A 25,102-nucleotide genomic window follows, 5' to 3' on the forward strand; every position below is an offset into this window, starting at 1 on the left:
TACAATCCTCTGTATATAAAGAGGAGAGATTTGGTGTAGCTGATATAATGAGATCTATTTAAACACTATGTATTTTTCAGCCTTGAATATATCTGCTTGGAAAAATGCTACACTTGTCCTATTAGGGTTAATTGTGAAAGGATGTTAATGTATTCAAAACCCCAGGGGTAGTTCTACATGTTGTCTGAATGAAACAGGGGATGTAAGACCAACTTCACATTTGAGCTTTCTTTTTTAAAGTCCTCTTTTTGATGAATAAAAAGAGCCATAAAATCTTTCTCACTGATTGTGGAAGGTGTAACTAGAAGGAAAGCTGAGCTTTTTGGTGTGTGAGAGCTCCAATGCAGTAGATCTGTTCTTGTTAACCCAGTGCCGAGCTTAATTTACAAAGATGTATCATGTAACGCAATGGAAAATGGAAAACAACAGCAAAGCCGGCTTTCATACTAGAAAAGGCTTCTACACATTAATTTGTGGTTTTCTGTATTGTTTCTGTGTATTTAATTACTAACGGTATTTGTGCTTAAACAAATGCTTGGTGGTGTTTCATTTGAATTTCTTTTTTCTTATTACAGTGGAGTCACAATGCTTAATTTGTTAGTACCGCAACAGTTGCCATAGTAACAGACTCTAATGTTATATATAAATATGTATGTCGTATATCTATATGTGTGTGTATTATAAATATGTACTATAGATGATTATGACTTTATTCCAAGAGCACATCTCAGAAGACTTGGCTCTCAAGAAAAACTCTAATTAAATATGTAGATAGACTTTGTGAACCTAAAGTCTATGGGCCCAACCTTGGGTCTCCAACTTCATTTGGGGAAGAAAGGAAGTTCTGGTGAAGGGAAAGGTTTGCCTGCTATCTTCTTGTAGGTTTTCCTCTGCCCAACAGCAGAGTCATCCGTGCCTAGGGTCTTACTCTTTTTCTTCTCCCCACTTCCTTTTCCAGCCATGTCTTTTAATCACACAAAATCTGCATAAATGAAAACCAAGACCAAATTCTAGGGGCAGCTATTTTTCTGAAGAACCTTATAACAAGAAGATGATGGATACGTTGAGAACAGAGGAGGAGAGGGTAAGATAATTTTTTCCATCTGTATTAGTGAGAAAGAGGAATTCATAATAAAGACAACCATACACATATGTACCACTTGAATTAGGCATTTCACACACCTCTCCGTAAATATTTAAAGTAGATAGAAGAGTCTTCATTGTAGAGATAAAAAAGCTGAAGTTCAGAGAGAGTGAGTAAAATTGCCATGGAGATTAGATTTGCCAAAGCCTCTGTTCTTTGTACAATATCACTTTATTACTCTAAGCCCTTCTTTAGTGCAAAGAAAGGAGCACCTGATCCCCCATGCAGTCAAAGCTGGGGCAAAGACAATGATATGCTTTAGCTGGAGATGACTTTGGTAGTAAACTAAAAGTAAATGAAACTGAAGGGGAGCATAACATGGTCATCTCTGTCAGTGGGTATTATTTTCAGCTTTATGTAACAACTATAATATAATAGCAGCTTAACTAGTTTATTTTTCATAAATCATCACAAATCCAGAAATAGGCAAGTTTAGGTTGGTATGGAGGCTCTAGAATGTTATCAGGGACTCAGCCTCTAAGCAGTTGTTCTCTCTCCACTGTGCCATCCTTAGTGTGAGACTATAATCTTCATGCTGATAAGATAGCTGCTGCCCTATTTGACATCACAACTGGATTCCAGGCCAGAAGAAGAATGAATAAAGGGCAAATAATGAGTGAGCTGAGCTTGTCACACGTCCTCCCTCTCTCCTTCCCCCTCTCTCCTTGTAGGGAAAAATCACAATTTCAACATTGGATGCCATATGCTGTGCTTTGACTCATGTAGTTTTCCTGGTATTAACCAGCAAATGTCAAGTGACCTCTGGGAACTATGCAAAAATATTGAGTGCTTCAGAGATATGCAGGTCATCCTTGTGCAAGAGACATGCTGATTTCTGTATCGTTTCAACTTTAGTATAAATACTGCCAAAGTAAGCACAAGCTTGTATTTTTTCAACAATAAACATAACTTTTCAGGAAGCCTTCACCAAAAGACTGCTGTTCTTACATTAGCCAGCTTTGTGCCATATGACCAACCCCATAGAGGCAGGGAAGTCTGTAGAAGTGAGCCATTTTAACAGAGTCTGATGTTACCCTTAGTAAAATGGGGGTTCCATTAATAATGAGTGGAGAATGGTTATTGGATAGGCAATCGGCAATGGTCATCTTCTGTGATATTTCCCTGCGACTTCATCAAAAATACACATTGATGTAGAAAAAGAGGCCCTTTGTGTCTGGGAAAAACATTAAGTGCATAGTGTGGTACACAGCTAACACCAGCTTGGATCTTACTCATTGTCTTGCTATTTCTTAAATCTTGTTTCCGTTCTCAGGGATCCTTCTCTGTTTACTCCTTCTTAGCTGCCTTCTTGGTATTTAACCATTGGCTAGTTCTTTCGGTGCCTATCCTAGTATGATGGTGACAGTGCTCACAGTTTGAGTGAGGGAATTTGCAGAAGCTGTGTAGTAGAGCAGTCAAGAGCTAAGGATTCACACAGAACTGAGTTAAGCTCAAGCTTCACTTCTTATAATCTGTGTGACTCTAAGCAAGCCCCTTAACTTCTCCAAGGCTTGGTTTCCTCATTTGATAAGTGAGGCTTTCTGCTCAGTGGGGTAACTGTTTCTCCTTTTCCTTCACCCTCTGCTCATGCACTCTCTCACTCTCATTCTCTCTCTCTCTCTCACTTGCTCTCTCTCTCTCTCCAAGTAAATAAATCTTAAAATAAATAAAATCTTTTTTTTTTAAAGAGTTGGGTGCTTAACTGACTGAGCCACCCAAGCATTCCCTACCCTGCCCTGTGTTCTATTCTTTTTTTTTTTTTTCCGGTGTTCTATTCTTATGGGCAAATAGCAAAGGTTGGCAAATAGCAAATACCACGGCCTGTGGAAAAGGCTACAGGAAGTATTGATCAAGACTCCAGGGAACTGAAGACCCTGGAGGGAACTAGAGAAATCCTAACTGCTTCTGGGACTTAGGGCAAGGACTAGGCAACTGTCAGATCAAACCATAGAGTCCTGAAGAGAGGGACTGCTAACCCAGAGAGCCCTATGCATGCACTGAATCCCACTGAATCCCTCTGAGTTTATAGCCTGGAGATCTAGGAGTTTATTACCTCTAATTGCCTACAGTCACCTGGGTGACATTACAAATATCTGGCACAGGGCTAAAGAGAAATCAATGCTGAGTGAAGGGCAATATTGCAAAAGTTATTTTGTGAATAATGAGAACCATCAAAAATTAGAGATGAATGAGGAGTAACTATCTTCCACACATAAAGATGTATATTAAACATTTATTAGGAAATAGGCACAAAACAGCTTATATAATGTAACATAGAAGTTTGTAATCTGATTTAGTAGATATCAGGCCAGCAGTGGACTGAGGGTTGAGTCAATGGCTATGCACAGGACAAGTTAGGAAACAATATCCCTAATACAGTACAGGGCACAGAGTTTCTAGATTCTTACTCTGTTTATACAGCCAAGGAAAAGTCTCTAGGATATTTTATACAATCCATGTCTCTTTAATATCTCCATTTCCACCACTCTCACCCATTTGTAACATCCCTAATGCTAATTGACACACGTTAATTTTACCAATGAAAAGGCATTACTAACAGAAATTATACTAATTAAGGATATTCTGGCGGTGTTTTAGAAGATTAAGATAGCTGAATTTTGGCTAGAAAGCACCTCTGGAGGCTGGTTGGACTAGTTGATTAGAAGACTAGTTGATGACTCCTAGGGTGTGGATTTGTAATTAGAGCAAATGACCACCATTATGCTGTAGCTTAATCTAACTGACATACCCATATACTTCCTATTATGGTATGTGTGGGGAGTTTAAATTGCACCCTATTTATTAGCCCATGTAATTAATAAAGGGCAAAATTAGAACTACATTGTTTCTTCTGACACCCAAATTAGAAAGTTTTGCCAGTATAATATCCCAGCTTAGCAATAATCCTACAACTAGTCCAAACTCGTTGCCTTAAGAAGTAACCGTCTCTAAATCAGCCTATTAATATCAAAAGGTAGGTTTCCCACTTAAAGTGAAAATAACAAATTTAGTTGCTGACATTAATTTTGGAGCATCATGTGAATGGATATGGCAGGTTTAAAGAACAGAGCATCAAATTATGAAAGTTTGGTTGCATAAGAGTCACATGCAAAATAATACATAATTGGTTATTAGAAAATTAAGAGAACACATGATAAATGTTGAATGAGAAGTTCAAAGCAAACCTTGTTTGCTATCATCTCTCCTATACTTTGACCCTGCAATGTTTGTGTTTTGCAAGACCTCTTCCAAGTTTATAACCATTTATGTGCATCCTTTTGATAATTTCTTTTGTTATTAGTAAGCATCCACTCCACAACTTTGAATCTATTTTTATATAGCAAAATTGTTTATGGAAAAACAATGAAAGAGTTCCCACATGTGATCACTGGTTGATAGTGCTGTTGTTTACACTTTCAAAGATGCTAAGACAGATTCTCCTGTGGAAATTCATTGGTTGTCTGAAGAAATAAAGAGGGTCTACCGCTACCATTTCCACGCTTCTTCAGGAAGCTAGGCTCACTGCTCCACTCACACGGAGAAGAAGCCTTCTGCTTCCTACACTTGCTTTATGGCCTTACGTAAATGTATTTAGCACACTTTGGCTGCTCTTCTGAAGGGAAATCGTTCTCAAATGTGCTCTTTTGTTTGTTCAGTTGTTGTAGAGGTGAAGGCTAGAGATTGCCAGTACAACAGATTGAGAAGATCTCATTTTATGGGAAAGTGTGGTTCAGTAAGAATGAACGTTGATTGAAGCCAAAATTATGATGAAATTGTTAGACATCTTGAGGGAGTGGTGAGGGATGGATAGAACTAATTTCCACCTAGAGATGCTGGTACTTTTTTTCCTAAAACAATGGTATAGTGATAATTCACACTTTATCTGTGAAAAAGATAATTTTTTAACCTCCTTCATAGAAACGACAACATAAAAGCTCTTACAAAAGGCTTAGTTAGATGCTAAATGTTAAGTCAATTCTTAATGATAATCTGCTGAAGTCTTTATTGCTTGATCTTCTGGGAATTAAAAACCACTGGGCCTTCCCTGAAACTCTCCACTGGGAATAGCATATGGTTCCTATATTCTGTGCAATTAAGCTTCCTGGAAGGGAAGAGGCTGGGAAACTGTAGAATACGGAGTTGATAGACTAAACAAAAAACAAAGACAAAAACAAAAACAACATAGGTAAATGGGTTAAATAGTTAAGTGGTGATCCATCTGAGTATTAGCCCTTCTTCTATTAAACCTGGTATCAAAGGATGAATGCCATGATAAGGAGTTCAAAAGCACCCTAAGCTTGAAACAGCTTTGGAAAAACCAAGCTGGTTTAACTGATATAATTATTGTGGATTCATTGAAGTCTGAACAGCAAAGTATTTAAAGCACTGTCAGGAAACATTAAATCTCCCTTCTGAGACTAGGATTGAAAAAAGGTAGGACAGCTCATTTTTTACATTAAAGCAGGATTGGACCTGATTAGTATTTGAAATATTTCTTTCCCAATTTTGGGCAGCATTAGATTTTGGCTAGTAAAATATAAATGAACATCAATTGTACATGACAACTGCTGATCCAAAACCACTTAAAATTCCCTGAATGTCCTTTTTTCTCTTAGACTGGCTGCCAGAGCCTCATCATCAAAGCCAGCAGAGCTGACCAAAGGCAGCTCTGTGGTGGAGGCCCCGCCTAGGCTGTGAAGGTTTAGAAAGATAGCTGTTTGTTTTGTGTGGGCATGAATCACTATCAAGGCCATTACAACATTTTAAGCTAGGTCACACTACTGTAAGTCATTCTGCATTTTGCGCAGGGGCCAGGGAGCTCGGAGACTTGTTGCTCTTTGTTTCAGTGGAAATCAAATCCACTGTGTCACCACTTCCTCCTGCTACAGGTTGTGACCAAGGGTTTAAGAGAAGCATGTAAGCACTGAGTGTTAAAGCCACAATAATAAAGATTTTACCTCGGAAATATTTTTGCTCATGATTTGGAAACTGGAGGAAGATAAAGATGTTAACTATCCTTCAGTTGTCCTTGGAGGGAAATTTAATCATGGTTAATGCTTGGCCATCATAATGGGTTCATTGAAGCAACTTTCCGGGCCAAAATAAATAGCTCATTATACACAAACTAATTCAAGAGATAAGGTTGATTTGGCTCTTTGGAATCGAGGTCCTTATCTTTCCATTAGTCTAGTTTAAAAATATGGTAACCAGGTTCACCTAAGACTCCAAGCTCTCTCTAACTCCCTCCTCCCCCCATCTGACTTGATTTCAAGATCTTATCTAAAAGATCTATTAGAACAAAGAGCCCACTAATTAAGCAGCTAACCCCAAGACTATGCTGTTAGCCTGGGGGACTTGTTTTATTCCATTAATTTGAGAGCTGCTACTTTATCTCCAGTAGTAATTGGTGCATTCAGTCTATCTCTACCCACTTCTATAGGAGGAAATACCACAATTTACTCTAATTTGAACTCAATTTTATACCGGAGTTTAGACCAGCTAGCCCCACATTTTTCTTTGTTAGTGATCTTGAAGAAGCATCCTTTATAGTGTTTTGGAAGACTGCTCCATCTTTATCTATTACCCATGCAAATATTCTGTGTTTAGCTAGGGCTATGGCTGATAGAACCAAAATGCTTAGCAGATTCTGGATTGATTCTGCTCTCCACAGCCCAGTCTGCTCTTTGCTGTATGAATTGAGCAGGAAAGGTCACAGTGAATCAATCCTGGCCTGGGTTTGCAAAAATGTGAATAGAAGGTAGTCAGTCATGGTAGCTCCCTTTGTGAGAAGGTTATTAAAGTTCACTGGAAAACAATTTCCCCAATCTCACATTTATAATTGAATACTGCTGTTGTGAGGTTTCAATGAAATGAAGTATGTGAAAGTGCTTTGTAAACTCTGTAAAATAAAAAGTCTGAAAGAAGAGCTGCCCAGCTATTCACTATGGTTCATGCTGAAGAACAGGATTATGGGGGGAATGTCACTGTCTCATTTATATACTACTCTAATGTTTGAATCTCTAATGCTGAAAGCTACAGATATGTACAACTTGTAGAACCAGCAAACTCTATAAGAATCTTCTTTTTAAAGAGTACTTTCCATGGGGAAGAATGTAAAAACAGTCTATCTTTTGCCATTAAAATTCACCATGCCCTGAGTTTCAAATACCTAAAACAGGGGTAATTATCAATAGTTTTTTTAATATTACATATGTAGTCAAGAATAGGAAAAATGAAGCTAGAATTTTCTCAAATCAGAACATAATCTGTAGGTATAATTCCAGGAATCTTGAAATATCTTATTTTGCTTTTAGCTGTGGGTAAAACAACACAGCCATGAATATTCTGGGGAAGGTATTTGTGAATGCAACTTGAGGCTGTTACAGGTCACCAAGAAAACTGTCCTGCACATGATTCAGTGTAGATAAGATGAGGACAAATATAGAAACTGAAATCTTATTCACAGTAGGGAGCCTAAGGGGATCCCTTTATGAAGGGGGCAAATATCCCACCTTTTGTCTCTTCTTCCTCTGCTATTCTGTGTTCCTCAGTGTTCTCATTCTGGGCTCCAGATGTCGAAGCCTCCTTTGCACTTCAGAGTTAGAAGGTCCAAGTACCAATTCTTGCTCTGCCATTTATTAGCTCTTTAAGGCTAGGTCTATGCTTGATGCTTATTGAGTCTCCTGTGTTGAATTTAGTGAGGTCTGTGAGGATCAGATAAGATTCAAAACAAAAGCAACCCAGAATGTGTGTATCCGCAAACAAAGGTAAAATAGAATTTTATTTATTTACTTTCCATACTGCCTTGTCCCTGTCAACATCCATGCATCTGAAGTTCCATTGCCTCAGGACCTTGTTTTCTGTAGTTAATCTGATAAAGTAAACTCTGCTCAAGTGTTAGGAGGTGCTAATGAGTTAACTTAGTACCCTTCTCAGGTAATATATTTACATTTGGAAGGAACTAAAAGGAGCCTTTCCTATTTAGATATGGGAAGGGGAGGAGGTGGGAAATGTGTCTACACTCAGTTCCTTCCCCATGTGCCAGACACTCTGATGGGAGCTCCACATTCATCATTTTTTAAAATCCACACAACAAACCTATAAAGTGTGTATGCACGCAAGATTTCATAACAAGCACTGGCTATGTATAAGTGGATCAATTCATTAGGGAAAATTTAAGGTTATAATGTGATCACAGCAGGAACAGGCATCATGATTCGGAACTTGCATCTTAGAAAGAAAACTGTTGCTTGCTGTTCAACTGCATTAGTCAGTGCTTTGTTTATCTTAATAATGGGTAATCAGGTTTATAAGAATGTGTATGCAACCCAAGGCTAATGATAGTGCTGGAGGGAATAAGAAAAGGAAAGACTCTGTCTCTCTTTCTCAGTAAAAAACCAGAAAGAGAAATAATAGAGTAAACCTCCCCACATAGCAGATCTAATGTAGATTCAATGTTTATCAAGAGTTCCCCCATTCGTTTCATCTATCCCTTTCTTTCTATTCTGAAATATATTAAAGCAAATCAATGACTTTGTGTTATTTTAGCCTGGCAAAACAATGGTGAAACATGAAATTTTTCTTTAAAGAAGAGAACTTTCCCTCATTGAACATGTCTAATTACTCTGCAACACAGTTCATACAGGAAAGTTAGGTTCAATGCTTAATTTTTCCTCTCTAATTGCCAATTATCAGGGTTAAGTATTGTATACTGGTTACTTCCAATGAGGACTAAGGAGGATTTTGTGTGTGTGTGCATGTGTGTGTTTCTTTTTTATTTTGCTTTGATTACTTTGGCCAACATTCTTCATGGACTCACGAGTTTTTTGTGTATTCAACATTTGTTTGTTTTTTTAAGATTTTTATTTATTTATTCATGAGAGACACACAGAGAGAGGCAGAGACATAAGCAGAGGGAGAAGCAGGCTCCTCACAGGGAGCCCAGTGTGGGACTCGATCTTCAGACCTGGGATCACGCCCTGAGCCAAAGGCAGACGCTCAACCACTGAGCCACCCAGTCATCCCTGTATTCCATGTTGTACAAGATGTGCCCTACTTACATCACTTCAACATTCACCATTCCTAAAAATGAAGACTGCAAGCACCTGCAACTCTTGGCCTGAGAGGTTTTTTTAAAAAAGATTTTACTTATTTGAGAGAAAAAAGTGAGAGAGCATGAGTTGAGAGGGAGGAGTGCGACAGGGGCAGAGAGAGAGACAGAGGGAGAGGGAGAAGGAGACTCCCTGCTGAGCAGGGAGCCCAACATGGGGCTCAATCCCAGGCCCCTGAGATCATGACCTGAGCTGAAGGCAGATGCTAAACTGACTGAGCCACCCGGGTGCCCCTCAGAAAACCTGATAGTTTCATCTCATCTAATGTGCAGGGCAGGTGAAAAGTGCCAGAGAATTGACATGGTAGGAATATCTCTCAGTAATGTAAGACAAGTCTGAGGTATGTTCCACACTGTTTTCCAGGGGTCTCAGCAGAAATGAGCCCCATTTCCCTCCAGGAAAACCTGCTTATTCACATACCTATGTTGTCTTTTAACTCTTTTCTGTCTTGCTTTCCCACTCTGTGATCCCTCTCCCTTAAAATCATCCCTCATAAACCATATGCACTCAAATCCTTGTCTCAGCTTCTCCTTCTGGAAGCATGCAACATGAAAAAGTTGCTACCAAGAGTAGCTATAAGCAGATACTCAAAATGAGATAGTGATAAAATAAATGGGATAGCGCCCATTACTGAAAAGTGAGGCAATGATTATCTCTAGCATGACATATCATAGATTTCATTAGATTCATCTAATCATTAGATTTCACCTATAATGGTTTCAGAGGGAGAATGTGTGGAAGAGGGTGTACTGACTTATGCAATAGCTCCAATACTTGAAAGATATAGAATATGGGAAATTATAAAGATTGAGAATTAGTTGGTGGTTGTTGACATCCACAGAAAAAAGTAAAATAAAAGAGGTCAACAATCTGTCAATTCAGGATGGTAGCTAACCTCATGGAGAGTGTAGATAGCATAACCTATCAACTTGTTGAATCACTGTGTTGCACATCTGAAACTAATGTAACTCTGTGTGTCAACTACATCTCAACAACAACAAAAATCTGTCAATTTTTGTTGACATGGTTGGCATGGTATGAAAACCAGAATGCCTCAGTGTGGTGTTTAGAGACCCTCATCTCCTGTTTTCAGAAGGCTATACAAATAATCAAACCTAAGACTTAAATGTAAAACTGGTAAAACTCTTCGAGACTGAATTCACAGAGTCAGTATCTCCTACACTAAAATCAAGACCTTGAAACCTAAGATGAGAACTTCTAAGTGGATGTGTTTGTGTACTGTCAACCCCCAGAATCCTCTGATCCCTAACCAGCAGGGATGATCCTTTCCCCTTGGCTAAAAGACAATCTTCCAATCTTTTCTGCAGATTATACAAAATCCTTACTGAGATGGATGACCTCAAGATATATTTGTCTTCCTCAGATCTCTCCCCCTTCCCAAATTCTTTTATTGGTTCTACACCTGTGTTGTCCAACTCAATAGCCACTGGAAGCATGCAACTATAAATCAGTTAAAATGAAATAAAATCAATGATTTTTTTCTTAGTCACACTAGCCATATTTCAAGTTCTCAATAACTATATGGTACTAGTGGCTACCATGTTGGACAGTACAGATAATATATTTCTATCATCAGAGGAAGGTCTATTGAGCAAAACTGACCTAGACCAGGAATTGGCAAACTTTCTTTTAGAGTGAGATAATAAATGCTTTATGGTTTTTAGGCCAAATGGTCCCTATTTCTACTATTCAACCCTGTGACTAGCATGAAAATAGCCATAGACAATATACAAATAAATGAGTGTGATTGTGTTCCTGAATTTTACAATAGTTTTATAATAGTGTTGAGCCCATGGGCCCTAGTTTGTCAACCCCCAGTCTTTAATAAAAACTATGGTCAGGTCTTAGTGTGGTGCAAGTAGGAAGCACTGTATATGCTGTGGAAAGAAAAAGAATTATTCACCAAAGGGCTTATGTATACTAACAAGTTTCAGGACAACATCTCTAGGAATGTAACTTTGAGGTTGCTTAGAGAAGATGAATATAAGGTTTGATGGGGAAGAGTATATTGATATGAGTTCTGGCAAGACTTAACTTCCTGGCAAGGACTTCTGGAGCCAAGCCTAATATACTGCAGGAAAGGCAACTTAACTCTCAAGCCGCCCATTTTTTGGAGGCCTATAGTAAATGAACTGGAGATGCCAGAACTGTCTTGGCAGAGTATTAAGGAAAGGGTCAAAAGAATCAGAGATAGGACATGTTTGAGTGGATTTATTACATAATATAAAAAGAAAAATACCCAGCTGTCTGTGTTTTTCAGAGGGCCCAGAAGCTATTCCTTAACTAAAGCAATAAGGAATCGGAGAACTAATGGTGGTTATCATTTGTGGGCCAGGGGTGGAATGGAAGGTTGCTACAGACGAGGGCTCCTCAGCGTCAATGGGGATGATAAGTTTCTGGCATACTAGAGGCCAGGTGGCAGCTTTTAACCATCAGAAGCAAGGTGAATGCAATTTCCATTATGGGTGTACAGACGGAATGACAACGAGGAGTCCATGACCCACAGGAGTCTGTGAAGATGTCTAATAGACCATGGTATTCCTGGGGCTAAGAAAGTTGATCAGCTGATGATGGTATTGCTTGACATATACAACCAAAAAAAAAAGTCAATAGTGGGAGAGCAGAAAGCTGATGTCAAGCACTGTGCTGCAAAATAATGATTCCTTATACTCTTCTCATACCCAGAGTTAATTGAAGGGGAGTTTATTTCCCTTGGAGGCAATTCGCTGTGATGTCTGAAGAAGTATGTGCAGTAGCTATTTTCCCAATCCATCCCCAGAGGACTTAGGGATCATACACTTAGGGAAAGCAGATCTTTCCAGGGCTGTTGGGTACTGGATCATAGGGGATACTGATAAACGAAGGGAATCAAAATGCCTATAGAGGTTATAGAAGCCATGTGATAAATGGAGTCCTGTCCCAGGTTCATCTTACAGTCAATACAATGGATCTGCAGATCACCCAACAATGATTTTCTCAGCCATAAATGCATCATTAGGATGGTTTTTACCTAGAAGCTGACCGAATCCTCACATTTATTACTTGATTGTAGACTGTTATAATTGGGGAAGTTGGTGGAAGTGTGATGTTCAAAGACGTCCATACTCCCAGAATCTAGATGTTAGGTTAAATGGAAATGGAAAAGGGTATTTATGGTTGCAGATGGAACTCAGGCTGCTAATCAGCTGACCTTGAGCTGGAATGATTATTCTGGATTACCTAGGAGGCCCAGTGTAATCACAAGAGCCTATAAATGGAAGAGGAAGGCAGAAGAGGGAGTCAGAGAGAGATTTGAAAATGCTATGATGATGGTGTTGAAGGTGGAGGAAAGGATCACAAGCAAAAGAATGCAGGGAGCTTCTAGAAGGTGGAAAAAATCAAGGAAACAGATTCTCCTCTAGACTTTTTCAGAATGAACATAGTTCCTCCACCACCTCAATTTTATTTCAGTGTGACTCATTTTGGATTTCAGAATTTCAGAATTATAAGATAATAAACTTTTGTTGTTTTAAGCACTAAATTTGTGGTAATTTGTTATAGCAGCAATAGAAAACTAGTATAGGAAGCTGTTAAGTCTGCACCACAATTCTCCATGCCTCCTAGGAATTAAAATTAGAGCAATGACACATCCTGGATATGGCAGAGATGAGTATGACTCTCAAAGACAAATAGGATGCTAAGGCGGTACATCCTATTCTCTTTTGATTCACTGTACAGTCCTTGAAAAATCAAATGGATCATGGCAGGGGATGGTGAGCTACCATAAATTTAAGTAAGTGGAAGCCCCAGTTGCAGCTGCTGTGCTGAATGTGGCACCTTTGCTAAAAAAGATAACGATAGCCTCTGGCATCTGATATGCAGTTATTGATCTGGTGAATGTGTTCTTTTCAATCCCCAATAGGAAGAAAGATCAAGATACAGTCAAATTCACCTGGGGAATGAGAGAAATACAGAGTAATTTATAGTTATGTCCTAGGATTATGATACCTTCCAAGTCTTGATAGTCTTGATATTCCAAAGTATAAGATGTTGATCCAACATATTAATGATATCATGTTAACCAGTTGAGCAGGAAATGGCAAGTACTTGGATTCTTGTAAAATAAATTTGCACAACAGGGCAAGAGAGAAATCTTATGAAGATTCAAAGACTTCTCACATTGGTAATGTTTTTTAGGGGTCAATTGTCTGAAGTGTAGAAAGACACTCCCTCTACTGTAAAAGACAGGTTATTGTACTTGAACATCCTTCCATGAAGAAAGAGATGCATTTTAGAATTATATCTCTGTTTTAATTTTTTCATATAGAAAAATATAAATCTTAAGTGTACAACTTAATTATATACATGGTGAGAGGGAAAGAGAGAGAGAGAGGGAGAGAGGGAGAGAAAGAGAGAGAGGAGCAGAGAGGGAGAGAGGGAGGGGGGAGAGAGGGAGAGGGGGGTGGGGGAGAGAGAGGAAGCAAAGGGAGAGAAAGGAGGACAGAGGGAGAGACAGAGGAGGACACACAGAGAGAGAATGAGAGAAAGAGAGCAAAAGAGAGAGAGAGATCTCAAGTAATCATGGCCCAGATTATGAAATGGCTCAAATCAACAATATTTCTATTGTCCCAGAATGGTTTTTTTTGCCATTTCCAGTCAATACTTCCTTCAAAGATAATAATTATTCTGACTTCAATTACTATAGATTAACTTGGTCTCTTTTTCACTTCATGTAAATAGAATCATAGTGTATATATTTTTGTGTTTGGCTAATTCTGCTTAAGAGGATGTTTTTGAAATTTATCTGTGTGGTTTTATGTTTCAGTAACTGGTTCTTTTTTCTTATGGTGTAGTATTCCATTGTATGGATATACCAAAATAGGTTTATCTATTCTTTGTTGATGAATGTTTAGGCTGTTTCCACGTTGGGCACCTTATAAATGAAGCTATTATGAGCACTCTTGAATAAGTCTTTTTTGTGGACATACACACTCATTTCAGTGATTATATCATTTCTTTTAAAGATTTTATTTATTTATTTTAGAGTGAAAGAGAGTGCACAAGCAGGGGGAAGAGCAGAAAGGGAGAGGGAGGTGGAAAGAATCTCAAGCAAACTCCCGGCTGAGTGCAGAGCTCCATCTCCCAGCCCTGAGATCATGACCTGAGCCCAAACCAAGAAACCAAAAGTTAGAGGCTTTAACCAGCTGAGCCACCCAGATACCCCTGATTGTACTATTTTATATCCTCACTAACAACGTACAAGAGTTCCAGTTGCTCTACATCCTTGTCTACATTTAGTTTTGTCAATCTTTTAAAATTTTTAGCTCTTCTTGTGTTTGTAGAATACTAGCCTATTGTAGTTTTAATTTCCAGCACCCTATTGATGGTGATGTTGTCTGTCTTTTCATATGGTTATTGACCACTTCGATATCTTCTTTTGTTAAGTGCCTAGTAAGTATTTTGTCCACTATTTTATTGGATATTTGTCTTTTTCTTATGGATTTGTAGTTCTTCATATATTTTGTATATGAATCCTCTGTTGAATATATGTATTGCAAATACTTTCTCATAGCCTTGGGCTGTCATTTTTTACTTTCTTAACCACTTCTTTTGATTAGAAGTTTTTAGTTTAGATGAAGTCCAATTATTTTTTTTTCCTTGTAGTTAGTGCTTTTTGCATTCTGCCCAAGAAATCTTCCTTCACCCTAAGGTCACAATGCTATTTTCATGTTTTCCTCTAGAAACTTTAGAACTCATGTCCTCCCATTTAGGTATATTACCATTCCAAGTTCATTTATATGTGTAGTGTAAGTCAGCAGTCAAGGCTCACTTTGTCCCAATAGAGATAGGCAGTTACTACAGCAGGGCTCATTGAAAAGACGTTCCTTTCTTCATTGAAAAGCATTGGGACCATTACTGAAAATCAAATAATTGAATACATGTGGGTCCATTTCTGAACTTTCTATTCCATTCCATTGAATTATTTACCAGTGTATATCCAAACACCACATTCTCTTAATTACATAGCTGTAAAAGAAATCTTAAAATCTGACAATGTATATACTCCAAATTTCTTCATTTTCAAGATTCTCTTGACTATTTTAAGGCCTTTGCATTTTCTTTTCTTTTCTTTTTTTTAAAGATTTTATTTATTTATTCATGAGAGACCCAGAGAGAGAGGTAGAGACACAGGCAGAGGGAGAAGCAGGCTCCATGCAGGGAGCCTGATGCAGGACTCGATCCCAGGACTCCAAGATCATGCTGTGGGCCAAAGGCAGGCGCTAAACCACTGAGCCACCCAGGGATCCCCTCCTTTGCATTTCATATAAATTTTAAAATCAGCTTGTCAATGTAGATAAGTAAATCTTGCTAGGATTTTGATAACACTGGCTAGGACCTCAAATCCAATGTTGAAAGGAGTAGCAATAATTAAAATCATTGCCTTATTTCCAATTTTATTAGACATATTATCCAAAGTATTTTGCCCTAAAAATTCTCTGTGTTCTAGTTATTGATTCCTCCTTTCCCTTCCAAACCCCTGGCAATCATTGCTCTTTTTATTGATCCCATGGTTTTTCCTATTCCAAGACACATAGTTGAAATTATATAGTATGTAGTCTTTTCAGGTTGGCTTCTTTCAGTTAATAATATGCATTTAATGTTTCTGCACATGTTTTTATAACTTGAGAGCTCTCTTATTTTTGGTACTGAATAATATTCCATTGTCTGGATATCCCACAGTCTATGTATCGATTCACATACTGAGAACATCTTGGTGGCATACAGGTTTTGGCAATAATGAATAAATGTGATATAATCATCCATAGATTTTTATAGGTACATAAGATTTCCAGTAATTTGGGTGAATACCAAGGAATAATTCCTGGATTGTATGGTAAGGGTATGTTTAGTTTTGTAAGAAATCACCAACGTCTTCCAAAGTGCCTGTACCATTTTGCTTTAATATCAGTAATGAATGGGAGTTCCTTGTGCTCTACATCTTCATCAGCATTTGGTACTGTTATTGTTTTAGAGTTTGGCTATTCTAATATGTATATAGTGGTATTTCATTGTTCTAGCTTTTGTGAAGAATGCAAGGTCTTTGTCTAGATTCATTTTTTTTTTAACATGTACATGTCCAGTTGCTCTAACCTCATGTATTGAAAAGAAGTCTAGGCACTGGCTGGTAGTTTGGGCTTTTTTGTAGAGCACTCTATGTCTCTTGTAGTCTCCAGATCCAGTTTTTTGTTTGTTTGTATTGCTTTGTTTTTTAGCTTGAAGTTCCTCTAGCTGCAAGGTGAAAAGTCTATGTAACTTTTGCCCAAAGAGCTTCTGTCACCTACTGGCCTCTCCTTGCCACCTTAGTAGTAATTAACCCTTGAGTTCCTGATACCTAAAAATAAAGCAGCATGAAGATCATTATGCTCAGGGTTCAGGACAGCTGGTAAGTACCTGGCAGAAATTTTTGGCATAGATTAAAGGAGAAAATAAGATGGCTTTATGATTAGCAAATTGAAAAATTGAACTCCCCCATATACCTCTGCCATAAAGATAGTGGGGGCTAAGAATAAATAATCAACACAGAAAACAATAAGCAATGGAGAAATACAGGGTCCAAAAAACCATTATCCCTCCTAGATGTTTCCAAAGTTACTTGAGATAACTATTCACAGGGGCTCTCAAAAGGGGTTCACATACTTCCAAGTCATGGTGTGAGCCTCAGGCCCTTCTTATAAAGACATGTAAGGAGCTCCAGATCTCTAGTGAGCAGAGGTAGCAGAGCAGAGGGAGTAGGGGTGGGACATGTGAGGGAAAAGTAGGTAGAGAATGGGATCTGCAACTGGACTGCCTGTGTCCAAACACTGGTTCCACTGCTTACTAGGACAAATCTTTAATTTTTCTGTCCTGAGCTTTCTCATGTAGTCACTGAAGATATAATAGTATATCAGAATATAGTATGGGTTACATGAAATAGCTGGTGTGAAGTGCCCAGCACACAGAGTTCAGTAAATGTCAGATGAGGGTGATGTTATTATTATTTTCCTTCTTATGCCAATATTCCAACCACTGAGTTGGCTCTAAAAATTTTGTTGGGGATTTGGATATACCTACTTTAGATCTCAGGAGTGAATAGCTTATCCTGTCCCAGTTACTAATTCTTCCAACTACGCAAACCATTTCTGACCCATTTGCTCTCAGATCCATCTATATTAAAGGGGGACTAACCTCTGAGGCTGACACTCCAGGATCCCACGTCTACTAACTTATGTTTTATTTAGTGAGGGTCACTGGAAAAAGATTGGAGGGTGGGAGAAATGCAAGCCAGGGTATTTCCCACTCCCTATCAGCCTCAGGAGGTGTCTCCAGCAGTTGCTCATTCTCTTTTTTGGCTCCAGTTCCTGTCATGCAAGCCATCATGGTTCCATCTTCCCTTAAGCTTTGGTAAGTCTGCCTCTGTCATCACCCTTCCACCCTAAGGTGCTAATAGTTTCCTATTTTGGCTTTTCTCTGTGTTGTATTACTGTCTCTTGTTTGATTTTTAGTTCTTCCATCACCTGTACAACCAATCACTTCTACTAAATCCCCTCTTTAAAAAAAAAAAAAAAAAGAGTGGTTTCTGTTTCCCAGTTTTGATTCTGACCAATAACCAGCCTCTGCATTCCTATCCCAATTACCCTACCACTGTCTGTGGGCTGTTTGAAGTTACGGGACATTGCCTATAGCTGTGGATTTAAGAGATGGACACTGGCTGACCCCATTTCCCTCCACCTCTGAATATTCTCAGAAAATTCTCAGGGCCAGGAAGTTCCTCAGCTACACATGAAGGCTGTTAGGCTGCAGTATTCCCCAGCCCGAGCTGTGTGGGATGATTCCCCAACAGTCCCAAACACTGCTGCTCTCTATATGACAGCAAAGAAATGTTTTGGCAGAAGCCAGTCTGGGCATCAAAATGCTAAGGCCCATATGTTCCTGCTAACTTCCTGCCAAAATGTTGTTGTTTGAATTATGAAGAGTATAACTTTTTAATCCAGAACAAAAAGGATCTCTAACCCACAGATACATTTTAAGCTGAAAAATAAGAGCATAAGAGAACACAAATGAGTTAAAAATATAATAAAAATGATCAATGGTAGTAATTTAGACTAGAGGGTTAGAAAAGCAAAATCTAGGAAGGCAAAATCTAGAGGTTTCTACTGCCTGCCTCATCTTGGACTTGAAAAGTTAGGGGCTCACCCATTCACAGTGATCCCACTAATTTCTAAAACGAAATTGAAAACAGTGAAACATTTCCGCACAATTGTATCTTCCTACTTATATTTAACCAGTCTTTGCTCACTTTCTGGTTTCCCTGATGCTCGGATTCTAGACTCTACCTCCAAGTAGATGCTTGCTTCTGCCCCTCTAGCTTTTGGGACTCACCAATCCTCCTTCTTCTCTTTCTCTCTTTCAGGTTTACCATTCCGCTTTCAGTCTTGCTTGCTACCTTGATTGTAGCCACCTCGTCAGCTTCAGTAAAAAGTTTCCTCCACTCCTCAGGAATTCTCTCAGCTTGGCAGGCCTGAACCACTCAGCAACTTCCTGCCAAAGGAGGAAACCTGACACTTGTATACAACAAGGAGAAGACTGACAACATCTAGTACTGAGAGATAAGACATCATGGACTCGAAAATAAGCAAATTTTCTGTTGTATAACCTTTTCGTTCCTTGTCAGAAATCATAATCTGCAGATTTTAAGATACTTTTAAGAGCTAGCAATAATAAAGAGAGAGAGAGAGAAAGAGAGAGAGAGAGAGAGAGAGAAGGACTTGGGGCTACCTGGCCTAGTGATTCAGAAATTCCAAAGAAAACTATTTTAAACATAGGTTCCATGCTATTTGTGTCCTGCCCATATCCCCAGACCCACTCCAGGAGTCACCTGCAGATAGTTCCCAGATCTGCCAAGGGTGTTTTGTCTCTCTCTACCGGTGGGAATTCTGTGATGGAGGAGCATGCTCATTTGTGCATGAAGTGGGCTGGAAGTGATAGAGAGTAACACCGCAGGAATGAACTTCAATCACTGAGAGATAAACACCCAGGTTCTTCAAGCCTTCATGTGATAGTGATAAAGTATATTCTACAGAATGTCCTAAAAGGCCCCAGGAAACTCCCAGTGGCCCACTGTGGTAATCTCACAATTAACACATACTTTATTGCCTTTACTTCCTTCTGTCTCTAGTTCTCTACCCTCCTCACCATGTTTCTTAAGATAACCTCTCAAATTTAGTGTTTGTACTGAAATCCTTGTCTCAAATGCTTCTTTAAGGAGGACCAATCCAGAGATAATATCATCCCCTATAGTCAATGGAATCATCCCTTCTATCATATCCCTCATTAGTTTTCCAACCTACACTTGAACTGGGGCTCTTGAAAGCAACACCAATAAGGAATGCCAACATCCTAATGAAAAACTGAAATCTTCATGTTAAAGATACAATTAACAGGCTTCTGAAAGGGAACTTGCATGTCTATCAATGGTCAAAACTACCTCCTGTGAGTATTTTACAAAGAATACTAAGCACTAGATAAGAATATGATATCCCTATATGTAAAACTAGAAAAAATTAGAAATACTCTATAGAGGGTTTGGTTTTGTTGTTTTTTAAAAGATTTTATTTTACTTATTTATTTGAGAGAGAGAGAGAGAGCTTGGGCTGTGTGTGGGGGGCGAAGGGAGAGAAAAAGGAGGCTCCCCCCCCGATCAGGGAGCCTGACTCAGGATTTGATCCCAGGACCATGGGATCATGACCCTAGTGGAAGGCAGATGCTTAACTGACTAATCTACCCAGGCACTCTGATTGAGTTTTTATGAACTTTTTTTATGAGAAACTATTCTACATCAAGTAGTATGCTAGAAATTTATATGTCATAGTATTAAATCCTCACAGTCACTCTATTAAAAAAATTAAGGTTAAATAAAATTAAGCTCATTTTATAATGAAAACAAAAAATTGATGATAGAGTAACTTGCCCAAACTTTAGATTTATTTTGTGGGTATTTTGGATTTGATATTTTGGAGATATATGTGACAGAAACAGAATGCTCCATCTCCATAATGCTTCCTAGTTTAGCCTTCAGTTAGGTTGGGGCTTTTCAATGGGGTTCTGACCAATAAAGGATGAATTGAAATAATGTAAGCCACTTCTAGACCATTCCTCAAAGTTTTCCAGTGTATTTATCCTGTCCTTTTATTCTCAAGATCCATAGACCTTGGAGGCCAGGTATTCAAGATGAAAGCTGTAAGATGGGAGAGGGCCACCTGCCATACATTACACATTATGTGAGCTGGGAATAATATTTATTTTGTTAAATCACTGAAAGTTGGGAGCTCATCTGCTCTGCTATGTAGGGATTTTTTTTAATAGTCATGGAATTCAAGGTACCAGTATGTGACATTGGATTAGTGGATGGCCACCAGATGGTAAAGAAACATACTGGAGGCTGGAAAATCCCTGATTCACATCATGCAGAGGCAAAACATTTGGAAAATAGCCACCTGCAATAATTTGAAATAGACTATGTACTTACTGAGCTGGCTTGTCTAAGGAAAAATTTTAGAAAATGGTGTGTTAATATTGTGTATTGTTGGGGCACCTGGCTGGCTCATTTGGTAGAGCACGTGACTCTTGATCTTGGAGTTGTGAATTTGAGCCCCACATTGGTTGTAGAGATTAGTTAAATAAATTCATCTTAAAAATATTGTGTGTCGCTTATTATTAACTGTGTTTGGAAAGATATAAAGAAGAAATGAGCTCAGAAGAGACCTGACCTCTTTACAAAGAGAAATCAAGGCCAGTAATTTGAGGTATTATAGGACTGTAAAAGCCAATTGCTTCTAGAATCCAAAAGGTAAGAGGTGGAGTTTAGAAAAGGTTTTGAGTAGCAAACACCTAATAAAACGTAAAATGACTTAGCACAAATCAGATGAAGGGAGTGACCTTTCCCTCCAAAATTGAAAGGTAGCCACCATTAAGTCAAAAGAAATAAGGATGAAGGTAAGAACAAGGAAATACAGTAGATTTGAAGAGTGTGTCTAAAGGGTAACTTTGAGGGCACCTGGGTACCTCAGTCAGATGTCAGCCTTTGACTCAGGTCATCATCCCAGGGTCCTGGGATGGAGCCCCACTTGAGGTTTCCTGCTCAGCTGGGAGTCTGCCTCCCCCTCAGCCCCTTCCCCTACTTGTGCTCTCTCTCTGTACCAAATAAACAAAAACAAACAAACAAAATCTTAAAAAAAAAATAAAAGGTAACTCTGGATGTATTTATTACCACATGGAGCTGATTGGAGTCAAATAGATCAAAAGTCTACTGTATTTTTAAGGGAATGGTATTCCCCCTAAAACCAATGAGCCTAGAGTATAAAAAGCCTTTGATGGTTTGAGCTGTACTACAACTTTTGGTTCCTAATCTTCCATGAGCACAAGTGTTGAAGGCTAGAGAAGTCTAGAGAAGTCTAGAGAAGGCTAGAGAAGTCTAGAGAAGAGATGATTCATTGGCACCCATTTCAAGTGTGACCAAAGAAAATGATAAACAAGAAAAATTCCTCCCCGAGGACAGAACGAGGCCTATTAAAGGAAACTCCCTCACCCAGGGTAGTGGTCTCCAAAATATGGACGGGAGAATTTCACAACTCCAGATACGTGATTGTTTTGTATCTTTCTTTCCTCCTTTTTCTGAGCAGGAGCTTTTATTGTGATGATTCTGTCTTCATTCCACTATCATACATTAGACAGGACAGATAATTAACCTTTTTAAAATTCACTGGTCTCTGGGCCAGGGGAAACCACACCCAGATTTGATAGACACTGTTGAGTATCACTCAGAGATTTGGGCTTTAAGCTGACTGCAGTGGATTTAGGGTTGACTCTTGGGGGATTTGGGACAGTGGTAACTAGTTTCTGTGTGTGGGAGGAAGGAGCAAGGGGGTATTTGGAAGCATAAAGCAAACTGAAGCAGAACTGTTGGTACTCAGTGTGCTATCCATCAGCCCCTGTGCATTTCCTTTCCAGTTTCCTTAGTAGGCTGAAGAGCCGTGAATGGGTTCTGGCCATCAGATGTAGGTAGACTCAGTCTACATGATTTTCCAGCTCTCTTTTTCTCTGTCATGGTGATCATGGAAACCTCACGTCCCTGATGGTATGTTGACAAGATGGAAGAGAAATGCCCCACACACTTCAGACATTGTGTGAACTAGAAACATTGATGAAATCAAACTACTGAGATTTTAGAGTTTATTGTAACTGTATCATAGCTTAGTTTATCCTGACTAATATCCTTTCCTATTCTATGAGAGAATATTACGAATGTGGGGGAAATTTGAGATACTTCTTCAGTCTAGGGAAAAGGATGGTTTTGTAACATTGCCCTAAGCAAATTTGGGATGAAGGCAGGCAGAGTTACTTTTTTTTTTATGAAATAAAATTTTAGAATTTCATGAGATGACATTTTATATAAACTGAAAATCAAATCCAACGATCTAAGTTTTTCCAAACAAGTTTTGGAGAAAATCTATTTTGAAAAAGGTTGCACTCTGCCATTACTATAAATATTGGTTTGGCCACTATATTTGATCTTTCTTGCCTCCTAAATAGAAGGTTTGTCTTGACACTTAAAGTCTTCTTTCCTCTGAGCTCAAACGCATCAGTTTTCCCAAGAAAAATCTTTGTGGTGTTCTTTTATCTTTTCGGTCAGGAGAAAGATCTGCCCCCCAAGAACCCGTAACAGTGTTTTGAGAAAAAACAAACAATGTAGGGTTCAACTGTAAACATTTTCAAAATCTTTGACAATGCTGTAGACTAACACTCTCATCTAGATTTTTGGACCTTTTATTATTAAATGATGCAAAGCCAGTATACCATAGTAGAATGTAACACCGAGTATCTAGGCATAACAGATATTATATTAGATATTATATTAGTTTCTTTAGCAATGTTTTTGGCATTTCTTGGTTGAAAACTAGAAGGAAAACTAGTCATCAGAATGGAGCCACGGTCCTTGCCTTACAAAGGTATCTGGAACATGGATTGTGTATCCATTGCTGCAATCCATATCACCCACATATTTGGCATTTGGTCTTTGCCAGATGAATAAAGCCTGAATGAAAACTCTAGTTTTGTCTGTGTTAACAAGTTTGTAGATAGAAGCCTCAACTTATTCAAAATGGACTCCAAGTCCATTACTTTATAGCCAATGTCACATGGACAAGGAACAGCTCTGCTAACCTTTGGAATAATTAATGATTTTCTTATTATGAGATTGAAGTGTAGATCAAAAATTATTTGCTCCAGCTCTCGCTGTTGGCTTGACACCTGCTTTCTAATTCCAGGAAGAACAAAAAAAAAAAAAAAAAAAAAAAGAGAAGAGGTCCTTATTTTCCTCAAACTCAGATACTTGTTTTGTAATCCTCCCTGCTTTCTCTATCAGTGCTCTTACCTCCGTATGGATACCACCTATTCTGAAAATTTACCCCATCTTGTATTATCAGAAACAAGTTCCTAATATAGACCCTACTGGCCACCTACCAAACCTTTCTTCCTTTGGGAACCCTCATTTTTTAAAAAAAGTATATACCCATCCAAAGCACTAGGGTTTATCGAGCTTGCTATCTTTATTGCTGATGCTGTCAGGCACTGCACCCTACACCCACATGAAGCCTTCCACTCTGGTTGTGAAGTGGCTATTTTTTCACAGCTCCTCCCTGGAAAAACCATTGTCAGGCCTCTGGCACCTGCTGGTCCCTACACATGGGATGATTTCCTTCCAGATAGTTCCATCACTTGCTTCCTCGTTCTTCTAGGTCTTTGCTGAATTGTCACTTGCTAAGTGAGGTCTTCCCTGACCATCTTATTCAGTTCCTAGCTCCATCCATGGAATCTCTGATTTTAGCATACTATGCATTTTTCCCCCATTTCTTTCTTGTCTGTTTCCTCTACTTAGATGCAAGCCCCACAGAGGCAATAGTTTTGTCTGGTTATCATTAACCAGATATCTCTAACATCTAGAATAGTGCCTGACATATAGTAATATGATTTGTGAAGCAAATGACTAAATTGAGCTGATTTTTGTGATTTTATAATCACAGGAGAAGCTCCAAAGTGTTAACACAACTTTGGTGGGTGCTCTGAGAAGTGTAAAGGGCCCAGGAAGGTAGGTCCAGTGCCAGGCCAACCCATTTTGGGTCTAAAGCAAAATGAAAAACCAGTAGTGCCATCCCATCTTTTTTTCAACATTTTGATATTTTGTTTACTGTGGATTTTTTGCATAGCTTTTTAAAAATATGACATTAAGATATTTTTAATCTGCCTACTGAGTTTGTCATGCTCTCTTAAACTTTGTGCCTGAGGCAAGTGCCTCAATGGCCTCCCCCTAGACCTGGCCATGGAAAGGATACACAGGACCCTAGAATTAATCACTGAGTATGTGCTAATTGACAGAGGGCCCAGAAGGTCGACTGTATTTCTCTCCTAGACACCCGATCATACAGCGTGTGAAGAAGAGAGACTCTTTAAGTGTAATATTTTGAGGGGAATTCTAAGCACAACTCAGGAGGAACAGATTTCCTTACTAACAACAGGGATTTGTGGCAGGTTGTTAGTGATGACGATGACTACCATAATGATGATATTTCAAGTGCCAATGTATCTAATGAGGGAATTAGATTATGAAGTCAGAGCCTAAGGCAAAAATGACATTCCATCAAAATTTTCCTTGATACCTTAGAGTTATGCTAGAGACTAAAAGCCCACAATTCTGAGCTGACTGCATCTAGTGGTTCTGTCAACATTAGAGCAGATTGGTGTTTTTCCCCAT

At 38.7% G+C, this 25,102-nt stretch overlaps 1 pseudogene; it reads right to left on the reverse strand.

Annotated features, from left to right (window-relative positions):
* Positions 1-1,919: 1,919 nt before the first annotated feature.
* Positions 1,920-2,019, reverse strand: LOC112922953 (U6 spliceosomal RNA; annotated as a pseudogene).
* Positions 2,020-25,102: the final 23,083 nt, after the last annotated feature.

This window comes from Vulpes vulpes, chromosome 16 (assembly GCF_048418805.1).
Source record: "Vulpes vulpes isolate BD-2025 chromosome 16, VulVul3, whole genome shotgun sequence".
NCBI lineage: Eukaryota > Metazoa > Chordata > Mammalia > Carnivora > Canidae > Vulpes > Vulpes vulpes.